Source organism: Dendronephthya gigantea, unplaced genomic scaffold (genome assembly GCF_004324835.1).
Source record: "Dendronephthya gigantea isolate DGI-Jeju-01 unplaced genomic scaffold, DenGig_1.0 000351F, whole genome shotgun sequence".
In the NCBI taxonomy this organism is placed as follows: domain Eukaryota; kingdom Metazoa; phylum Cnidaria; class Anthozoa; order Malacalcyonacea; family Nephtheidae; genus Dendronephthya; species Dendronephthya gigantea.
In genome coordinates, this window is record NW_021163361.1 from 19,921 (window position 1) to 32,173 (window position 12,253).

The following is a 12,253-nucleotide window of genomic DNA, read 5'->3' on the forward strand; positions in this document are numbered from 1 at the left end:
TATCTACAGCTTGGCGATATGCTTTCGGTTATTCCAGAAGTTGAGGTTTGTATGAATTTCAATGGAATAAAAATTTGTTCACATATGTTTATATGTTTCAACTACCAATTGTAGAAATTATATGATATTTCTATATATGATCTGAGCTTTCTAATCCTTTTTAATCCTGTTTTTTAATCTTCTAAACATATCCACCTATTAATTGCTAGAAACATTTGCGAGATGTTGTAAATGAAAAAGTCGCCAGCGTTCGTCACGTTGTATGGACAAAATATGATATACGAGAGAGACAGTTTATGGACAAACACTTGTTTTGTGGATTTGAAATTCCTTTCACTGAAGATTTGGTAAGAAAACGTCGTAAAATATTTTGCCGCTATATTTCTTTATCTTTAAGCGCGGTTGCACGGTATATACCAATAACAAAATGAAATATTTCATGAATTTCCTCTTCTTAAATATTGCTAGTTCGATGACTTTTGCGACATTATCATGGGACTATTTCTGTCACCTGACAACGTCTGGAATGATGAAAGAACCGCGAGAATTGATTACTGTCAAGCAGTGCTTTTTCCCGAGGTAAGTTCATTATTGTATTTGTAGCTATATAGCACATTGACTATAAATTAATCAATTTGTGCTTGAATTTTTTCCATATTCCTAGGCGTTTGTTAAGTTCGTGATGGTAGTTGAGGGCCTACAACGACATAACGTGGAAGAATCGTTATTTAATTGGACAGAAAATATGCCAACACTACTCGCAAAATTCTATAAAAGATAACTTTGTTCTGGGGCATGAATTTTTATTTTACTGTGTTTTGACAAAATATCATTAACTATAGTAGAAATTAATGACATATTATCCAGAAAAACTTACTATTAAAATTACGTACCAATCCTGTTGATATAACAGCTACAGATATTAGAATCACGTGGTAATCTGTTATTATAACAATTCCTGAGATTGGAATTACATGCCAATCCCCATATTATAACAACTGCTGAGATCAGAATCACGTACCAATCCTGTTGTTATAACAAATGTTGAGATTGGAATTACATGCCAATCCTGCTATTATAAGAACTAATGAGATTAGAATCACGTACCAATCCTGTTGGTATAACAAATCTTGAGATTGGAATTACATGCCAATCCTGCTATTATAAGAACTAATGAGATTAGAATCACGTACCAATCCTGTTGGTTAAACAAATCTTGAGATTGGAATTACATGCCAATCCTGCTATTATAAGAACTAATGAGATTAGAATCACGTACCAATCCTATTGGTATAACAAATCTTGAGATTGGAATTACATGCCAATTCTTCTATTATAAGAACTAATGAGATTAGAGTGACGTACCAATCCTGTTGGTATAACAAATCTTCAGATTGGAATTACATGCCAATCCTGCTATTATAAGAACTAATGAGATTAGAATCACGTACCAATCCTGTTGGTATAACAAATCTTGAGATTGGAATTACATGCCAATCCTGCTATTATAAGAACTAATGAGATTAGAATCACGTACCAATCCTGTTGGTATAACAAATCTTCAGATTGGAATTACATGCCAATTCTGCTATTATAAGAACTAATGAGATTAGAGTCACGTACCAGTCCTGTTGGTATAACAAATCTTGAGATTGGAATTACATGCCAATTCTGCTATTATAAGAACTAATGAGATTAGAATCACGTACCAATCCTGTTGGTATAACAAATCTTCAGATTGGAATTACATGCCAATTCTTCTATTATAAGAACTAATGAGATTAGAGTCACGTACCAATCCTGTTGTTATAACAAATGTTGAGATTGGAATTACATGCCAATCCTGCTATTATAAGAACTAATGAGATTAGAATCACGTACCAATCCTGTTGGTATAACAAATCTTGAGATTGGAATTACATGCCAATTCTGCTATTATAAGAACTAATGAAATTAGAATCACGTACCAATCCTGTTGTTATAACAAATGTTGAGATTGGAATTACATGCCAATCCTGCTATTATAAGAACTAATGTGATTAGAATCACGTACCAAAACCTGTTGTTATAACAAATGTTGAGATTGGAATTACATGCCAATCCTGCTATTATAAGAACTAATGTGATTAGAATCACGTACCAATCCTGTTGGTATAACAAATGTTGAGATTGGAATTACATGCCAATCCTGCTATTATAAGAACTAATGAGATTAGAATCACGCACCAATCCTGTTGGTATAACAAATCTTGAGATTGGAATTACATGCCAATTCTGCTATTATAAGAACTAATGAGATTAGAATCACGTACCAATCCTATTGGTATAACAAATCTTCAGATTGGAATTACATGCCAATTCTGCTATTATAAGAACTAATGAGATTAGAATCACGTACCAATCCTGTTGCTATAACAAATCTTGAGATTGGAATTACATGCCAATTCTGCTATTATAAGAACTAATGAGATTAGAGTCACGTACCAGTCCTGTTGGTATAACAAATCTTGAGATTGGAATTACATGCCAATCCTGCTATTATAAGAACTAATGAGATTAGAATCACGTACCAATCCTATTGGTATAACAAATCTTGAGATTGGAATTACATGCCAATCCTGCTATTATAAGAACTAATGAGATTAGAGTCACGTACCAATCCTGTTGTTATAACAAATGTTGAGATTGGAATTACATGCCAATCCTGCTATTATAAGAACTAATGAGGTTAGAATCACGTACCAATCCTGTTGGTATAACAAATGTTGAGATTGGAATTACATGCCAATCCTGCTATTATAAGAACTAATGAGATTAGAATCACGTACCAATCCTGTTGGTATAACAAATCTTCAGATTGGAATTACATGCCAATTCTGCTATTATAAGAACTAATGAGATTAGAGTCACGTACCAGTCCTGTTGGTATAACAAATCTTGAGATTGGAATTACATGCCAATCCTGCTATTATAAGAACTAATGAGATTAGAGTCACGTACCAGTCCTGTTGGTATAACAAATCTTCAGATTGGAATTACATGCCAATTCTTCTATTATAAGAACTAATGAGATTAGAGTCACGTACCAATCCTGTTGTTATAACAAATGTTGAGATTGGAATTACATGCCAATCCTGCTATTATAAGAACTAATGAGATTAGAATCACGTACCAATCCTGTTGGTATAAAAATGTTGAGATTGGAATTACATGCCAATCCTGCTATTATAAGAACTAATGAGATTAGAATCACGCACCAATCCTGTTGGTATAACAAATCTTGAGATTGGAATTACATGCCAATTCTGCTATTATAAGAACTAATGAAATTAGAATCACGTACCAATCCTGTTGTTATAACAAATGTTGAGATTGGAATTACATGCCAATCCTGCTATTATAAGAACTAATGTGATTCGAATCACGTACCAATCCTGTTGGTATAACAAATGTTGAGATTGGAATTACATGCCAATCCTGCTATTATAAGAACTAATGAGATTAGAATCACGCACCAATCCTGTTGGTATAACAAATCTTGAGATTGGAATTACATGCCAATTCTGCTATTATAAGAACTAATGAGATTAGAATCACGTACCAATCCTGTTGCTATAACAAATCTTGAGATTGGAATTACATGCCAATTCTGCTATTATAAGAACTAATGAGATTAGAGTCACGTACCAGTCCTGTTGGTATAACAAATCTTGAGATTGGAATTACATGCCAATCCTGCTATTATAAGAACTAATGAGATTAGAATCACGTACCAATCCTATTGGTATAACAAATCTTGAGATTGGAATTACATGCCAATCCTGCTATTATAAGAACTAATGAGATTAGAGTCACGTACCAATCCTGTTGTTATAACAAATGTTGAGATTGGAATTACATGCCAATCCTGCTATTATAAGAACTAATGAGGTTAGAATCACGTACCAATCCTGTTGGTATAACAAATGTTGAGATTGGAATTACATGCCAATCCTGCTATTATAAGAACTAATGAGATTAGAATCACGTACCAATCCTGTTGGTATAACAAATCTTGAGATTGGAATTACATGCCAATCCTGCTATTATAAGAACTAATGAGATTAGAATCACGTACCAATCCTGTTGGTATAACAAATCTTGAGATTGGAATTACATGCCAATTCTGCTATTATAAGAACTAATGAGATTAGAGTCACGTACCAGTCCTGTTGGTATAACAAATCTTGAGATTGGAATTACATGCCAATCCTGCTTTATAAGAACTAATGAGATTAGAATCACGTACCAATCCTATTGGTATAACAAATCTTGAGATTGGAATTACATGCCAATCCTGCTATTATAAGAACTAATGAGATTAGAGTCACGTACCAATCCTGTTGTATAACAAATGTTGAGATTGGAATTACATGCCAATCCTGCTATTATAAGAACTAATGAGATTAGAATCACGTACCAATCCTGTTGGTATAACAAATGTTGAGATTGGAATTACATGCCAATCCTGCTATTATAAGAACTAATGAGATTAGAATCACGTACCAATCCTGTTGGTATAACAAATCTTGAGATTGGAATTACATGCCAATCCTGCTATTATAAGAACTAATGAGATTAGAATCACGTACCAATCCTGTTGGTATAACAAATCTTCAGATTGGAATTACATGCCAATCTGCTATTATAAGAACTAATGAGATTAGAGTCACGTACCAATCCTGTTGGTATAACAAATCTTGAGATTGGAATTACATGCCAATCCTGCTATTATAAGAACTAATGAGATTAGAATCACGTACCAATCCTATTGGTATAACAAATCTTGAGATTGGAATTACATGCCAATCCTGCTATTATAAGAACTAATGAGATTAGAGTCACGTACCAATCCTGTTGTATAACAAATGTTGAGATTGGAATTACATGCCAATCCTGCTATTATAAGAACTAATGAGATTAGAATCACGTACCAATCCTGTTGGTATAACAAATGTTGAGATTGGAATTACATGCCAATCCTGCTATTATAAGAACTAATGAGATTAGAATCACGTACCAATCCTGTTGGTATAACAAATCTTGAGATTGGAATTACATGCCAATCCTGCTATTATAAGAACTAATGAGATTAGAATCACGTACCAATCCTGTTGGTATAACAAATCTTGAGATTGGAATTACATGCCAATCCTGCTATTATAAGAACTAATGAGATTAGAGTCACGTACCAATCCTGTTGGTATAACAAATCTTGAGATTGGAATTACATGCCAATCCTGCTATTATAAGAACTAATGAGATTAGAATCACGTACCAATCCTGTTGGTATAACAAATCTTGAGATTGGAATTACATGCCAATCCTGCTATTATAAGAACTAATGAGATTAGAATCACGTACCAATCCTGTTGTTAACAAATGTTGAGATTGGAATTACATGCCAATCCTGCTATTATAAGAACTAATGAGATTAGAATCACGTACCAATCCTGTTGGTATAACAAATCTTGAGATTGGAATTACATGCCAATCCTGCTATTATAAGAACTAATGAGATTAGAATCACGTACCAATCCTGTTGGTATAACAAATCTTGAGATTGGAATTACATGCCAATCCTGCTATTATAAGAACTAATGAATTAGAATCACGTACCAATCCTGTTGTATAACAAATGTTGAGATTGGAATTACATGCCAATCCTGCTATTATAAGAACTAATGAGATTAGAATCACGTACCAATCCTGTTGGTATAACAAATGTTGAGATTGGAATTACATGCCAATCCTGCTATTATAAGAACTAATGAGATTAGAATCACACCAATCCTGTTGGTATAACAAATCTTGAGATTGGAATTACATGCCAATTCTGCTATTATAAGAACTAATGAGATTAGAATCACGTACCAATCCTGTTGTATAACAAATCTTGAGATTGGAATTACATGCCAATTCTGCTATTATAAGAACTAATGAGATTAGAGTCACGTACCAGTCCTGTTGGATAACAAATCTTGAGATTGGAATTACATGCCAATCCTGCTATATAAGAACTAATGAGATTAGAATCACGTACCAATCCTGTTGGTATAACAAATTTGAGATTGGAATTACATGCCAATCCTGCTATTATAAGAACTAATAAGATTAGTCACGTACCAATCCTGTTGGTATAACAAATCTTGAGATTGGAATTACATGCCAATCCTGCTATTATAAGAACTAATGAGATTAGAATCACGTACCAATCCTGTTGGTATAACAAATGTTGAGATTGGAATTACATGCCAATCCTGCTATTATAAGAACTAATGAGATTAGAATCACGTACCAATCCTGTTGGTATAACAAATCTTGAGATTGGAATTACATGCCAATCCTGCTATTATAAGAACTAATGAGATTAGATCACGTACCAATCCTGTTGTATAACAAATCTTGAGATTGGAATTACATGCCAATCCTGCTATTATAAGAACTAATGAGATTAGAATCACGTACCAATCCTGTTGGTATAACAAATCTTGAGATTGGAATTACATGCCAATCCTGCTATTATAAGAACTAATGAGATTAGATCACGTACCAATCCTGTTTATAACAAATCTTGAGATTGGAATTACATGCCAATCCTGCTATTATAAGAACTAATGAGATTAGAATCACGTACCAATCCTGTTGGTATAACAAATCTTGAGATTGGAATTACATGCCAATCCTGCTATTATAAGAACTAATGAGATTAGAATCACGTACCAATCCTGTTGGTATAACAAATCTTGAGATTGGAATTACATGCCAATCCTGCTATTATAAGAACTAATGAGATTAGAATCACGTACCAATCCTGTTGTATAACAAATGTTGAGATTGGAATTACATGCCAATCCTGCTATTATAAGAACTAATGATTAGAATCACGTACCAATCCTGTTGGTATAACAAATTGAGATTGGAATTACATGCCAATCCTGCTATTATAAGAACTAATGAGATTAGAATCACGTACCAATCCTGTTGGTATAACAAATCTTGAGATTGGAATTACATGCCAATCCTGCTATTATAAGAACTAATGAGATTAGAATCACGTACCAATCCTGTTGGTATAACAAATCTTGAGATTGGAATTACATGCCAATTCTGCTATTATAAGAACTAATGAGATTAGAGTCACGTACCATCCTGTTGGTATAACAAATCTTGAGATTGGAATTACATGCCAATCCTGCTATTATAAGAACTAATGAGATTAGAATCACGTAATCCTGTTGGTATAACAAATGTTGAGATTGGAATTACATGCCAATCCTGCTATTATAAGAACTAATGAGATTAGATCACGTACCAATCCTGTTGGTATAACAAATCTTGAGATTGGAATTACATGCCAATCCTGCTATTATAAGAACTAATGAGATTAGAATCACGTACCAATCCTGTTGGTATAACAAATCTTGAGATTGGAATTACATGCCAATCCTGCTATTATAAGAACTAATGAGTTAGATCACGTACCAATCCTGTTGGTATAACAAATCTTGAGATTGGAATTACATGCCAATCCTGCTATTATAAGAACTAATGAGATTAGAATCACGTACCAATCCTGTTGGTATAACAAATCTTCAGATTGGAATTACATGCCAATTCTGCTATTATAAGAACTAATGAGATTAGATCACGTACCAATCCTTTTATAACAAATCTTGAGATTGGAATTACATGCCAATCTGCTATTATAAGAACTAATGAGATTAGAGTCACGTACCATCCTGTTGGTATAACAAATCTTGAGATTGGAATTACATGCCAATCCTGCTATTATAAGAACTAATGAGATTAGAATCACGTACCAATCCTGTTTATAACAAATCTTGAGATTGGAATTACATGCCAATCCTGCTATTATAAGAACTAATGAGATTAGAATTACCAATCCTTTATAACAAATTGAGATTGGAATTACATGCCAATCCTTATTATAAGAACTAATAGAGTCACGAATCCTGTTGGTATAACAAATCTTGAGATTGGAATTACATGCCAATCCTGCTATTATAAGAACTAATGAGATTAATCACGTACCAATCCTGTTGGTATAACAAATCTTGAGATTGGAATTACATGCCAATCTGCTATTATAAGAACTAATGAGATTAGAGTCACGTACCAATCCTGTTGGTATAACAAATCTTGAGATTGGAATTACATGCCAATCCTGCTATTATAAGAACTAATGAGATTAGAATCACGTCCTGTTGGTTATAACAAATCTTGAGATTGGAATTACATGCCAATCCTGCTATTATAAGAACTAATGAGATCACGTACCAATCCTTTGGTATAACAAATCTTGAGATTGGAATTACATGCCAATCTGCTATTATAAGAACTAATGAGATTAGATCACGTACCAATCCTGTTGGTATAACAAATCTTGAGATTGGAATTACATGCCAATCCTGCTATTATAAGAACTAATGAGATTAGATCACGTACCATCCTATTGGTATAACAAATCTTGAGATTGGAATTACATGCCAAATCCTGCTATTATAAGAACTAATGAGATTAGATCACGTACCAATCCTTTTATAACAAATCTTGAGATTGGAATTACATGCCAATCCTGCTATTATAAGAACTAATGATTTAAGTCACGTACCAATCCTGTTGGTATAACAAATCTTGAGATTGGAATTACATGCCAATCCTGCTATTATAAGAACTAATGAGATTAGAATCACGTACCAATCCTGTTGTTATAACAAATCTTCAGAATTGGAATTACATGCCAATTCTGCTATTATAAGAACTAATGAGATTCACGTACCAATCCTGTTGGTATAACAAATCTTGAGATTGGCATGCCAATTCCTGCTATTATAAGAACTAATGAGATTAGAATCACGTACCAATCCTGTTGGTATAACAAATCTTCAGATTGGAATTACATGCCAATCCTGCTATTATAAGAACTAATGAGATTAGAGTCACGTACCAATCCTGTTGGTATAACAAATGTTGAGATTGGAATTACATGCCAATCTGCTATTATAAAACTAATGATTAGAGTCACGTACCAATCCTGTTGTATAACAAATGTTGAGATTGGAATTACATGCCAATCCTGCTATTATAAGAACTAATGAGTTAATCACGTACCAATCCTGTTGTATAACAAATCTTTGAGATTGGAATTACATGCCAATTCTGCTATTATTAAAAGAACTAATGAGAGTCACGTACCAATCCTGTTGGTATAAACAAATCTTGAGATTGGAATTACATGCCAATCCTGCTATTATAAGAACTAATGAATTAGAGTCACGTACCAATCCTGTTGGTATAACAAATCTTCAGATTGGAATTACATGCCAATCCTGCTATTATAAGAACTAATGAGATTAGAATCACGTACCAATCCTGTTGTATAACAAATCTTGAGATTGGAATTACATGCCAATCTGCTATTATAAGAACTAATGAGATTAGAGCACGTACCAATCCTGTTGGATAAACAAATCTTGAGATTGGAATTACATGCCAATCCTGCTATTATAAGAACTAATGAGATTAGAATCACGTACCAATCCTGTTGGTATAACAAAATCTTGAGATTGGAATTACATGCCAATTCCTGCTATATAAGAACTAATGAGATTAGAGTCACGTACCAATCCTGTTGTATAACAAATGTTGAGATTGGAATTACATGCCAATCCTCTATTATAAGAACTAATGAGTTAGAATCACGTACCAATCCTGTTGGTATAACAAATGTTGAGATTGGAATTACATGCCAATCCTGCTATTATAAGAACTAATGAGATTAGAATCACGTACCAATCCTGTTGGTATAACAAATCTTCAGATTGGAATTACATGCCAATTCTGCTATTATAAGAACTAATGAGATTAGATCACGTACCAATCCTGTTGGTATAACAAATCTTGAGATTGGAATTACATGCCAATCCTGCTATTATAAGAACTAATGAGATTGAAGTCACGTACCAATCCTGTTGGTATAACAAATCTTGAGATTGGAATTACATGCCAATTCTGCTATTATAAGAACTAATGAGATTAGAGTCACGTACCAATCCTGTTGTATAACAATCTTGAGATTGGAATTACATGCCAATCCTGCTATTATAAGAACTAATGAGATTAGAATCACGTACCAATCCTGTTGTATAACAAATCTTGAGATTGGAATTACATGCCAATCCTGCTATTAGAAAGAACTAATGAGATTAGAGTCACGTACCAATCCTGTTGTATAACAAATGTTGAGATTGGAATTACATGCCAATCCTGCTATTATAAGAACTAATGAGATTAGAATCACGTACCAATCCTGTTGTATAACAAATTTGAGATTGGAATTACATGCCAATTCCTGCTATTATAAGAACTAATGAGATTAGAATCACGTACCAATCCTGTTGGTATAACAAAATCTTGAGATTGGAATTACATGCAATCCTGCTATTATAAAACTAATGAGATTAGAATCACGTACCAATCCTGTTGTATAACAAATCTTGAGATTGGAATTACATGCCAATCCTGCTATTATAAGAACTAATGAGATTAGATCACAGTACCAGTCCTGTTGTATAACAAATCTTGAGATTAGAATTACATGCCAATCCTCTATTATTAAAACTATAATGAGATTAGTCACGTACCAATCCTGTTGGTATAACAAATCTTGAGATTGGAATTACATGCCAATCCTGCTATTATAAGAACTAATGAGATTAGTCACGTACCAATCCTGTTGGTATAACAAATCTTGAGATTGGAATTACATGCCAATCCTGCTATTATAAGAACTAATGAGATTAGAGTCACGTACCAATCCTGTTGGTATAACAAATCTTCAGATTGGAATTACATGCCAATTCTGCTATTATAAGAACTAATGAGATTAGAGTCACGTACCAGTCCTGTTGGTATAACAAATCTTCAGATTGGAATTACATGCCAATTCTTCTATTATAAGAACTAATGAGATTAGAGTCACGTACCAATCCTGTTGTATAACAAATTAGATTGGAATTACATGCCAATCTGCTATTATAAGAACTAATGAGATTAGAGTCACGTACCAATCCTGTTGTATAACAAATGTTGAGATTGGAATTACATGCCAATCCTGCTATTATAAGAACTAATGAGATTAGAATCACGTACCAATCCTGTTGGTATAACAAATTTGAGATTGGAATTACATGCCAATCCTGCTATTATAAGAACTAATAGATTAGAATCACGTACCAATCCTGTTGTATAACAAATCTTGAGATTGGAATTACATGCCAATCTGCTATTATAAGAACTAATGAGATTAGAATCACGTACCAATCCTGTTTATAACAAATGTTGAGATTGGAATTACATGCCAATCCTGCTATTATAAGAACTAATGAGATTAGAATCACGTACCAATCCTGTTGGTATAACAAATGTTGAGATTGGAATTACATGCCAATCCTGCTATTATAAGAACTAATGAGATTAGAATCACGTACCAATCCTGTTGGTATAACAAATCTTGAGATTGGAATTACATGCCAATCTGCTATTATAAGAACTAATGAGATTAGAATCACGTACCAATCCTGTTTATAACAAATCTTGAGATTGGAATTACATGCCAATTCTGCTATTATAAGAACTAATGAGATTAGAGTCACGTACCAATCCTGTTGGTATAACAAATCTTGAGATTGGAATTACATGCCAATCCTGCTATTATAAGAACTAATGAGATTAGAATCACGTACCAATCCTGTTGGTATAACAAATGTTGAGATTGGAATTACATGCCAATCCTGCTATTATAAGAACTAATGAGATTAGTCACGTACCAATCCTGTTGTATAACAAATCTTGAGATTGGAATTACATGCCAATCTGCTATTATAAGAACTAATGAGATTAGAGTCACGTACCATCCTGTTGGTATAACAAATCTTGAGATTGGAATTACATGCCAATCCTGCTATTATAAGAACTAATGAGATTAGAATCACGTACCATCCTGTTGGTATAACAAATCTTGAGATTGGAATTACATGCCAATCCTGCTATTATAAGAACTAATGAGATTAGAATCAGGCACCAATCCTGTTGGTATAACAAATCTTGAGATTGGAATTACATGCCAATCCTGCTATTATAAGAACTAATGAGATTAGAGTCACGTACCAATCCTGTTGTTATAACAAAT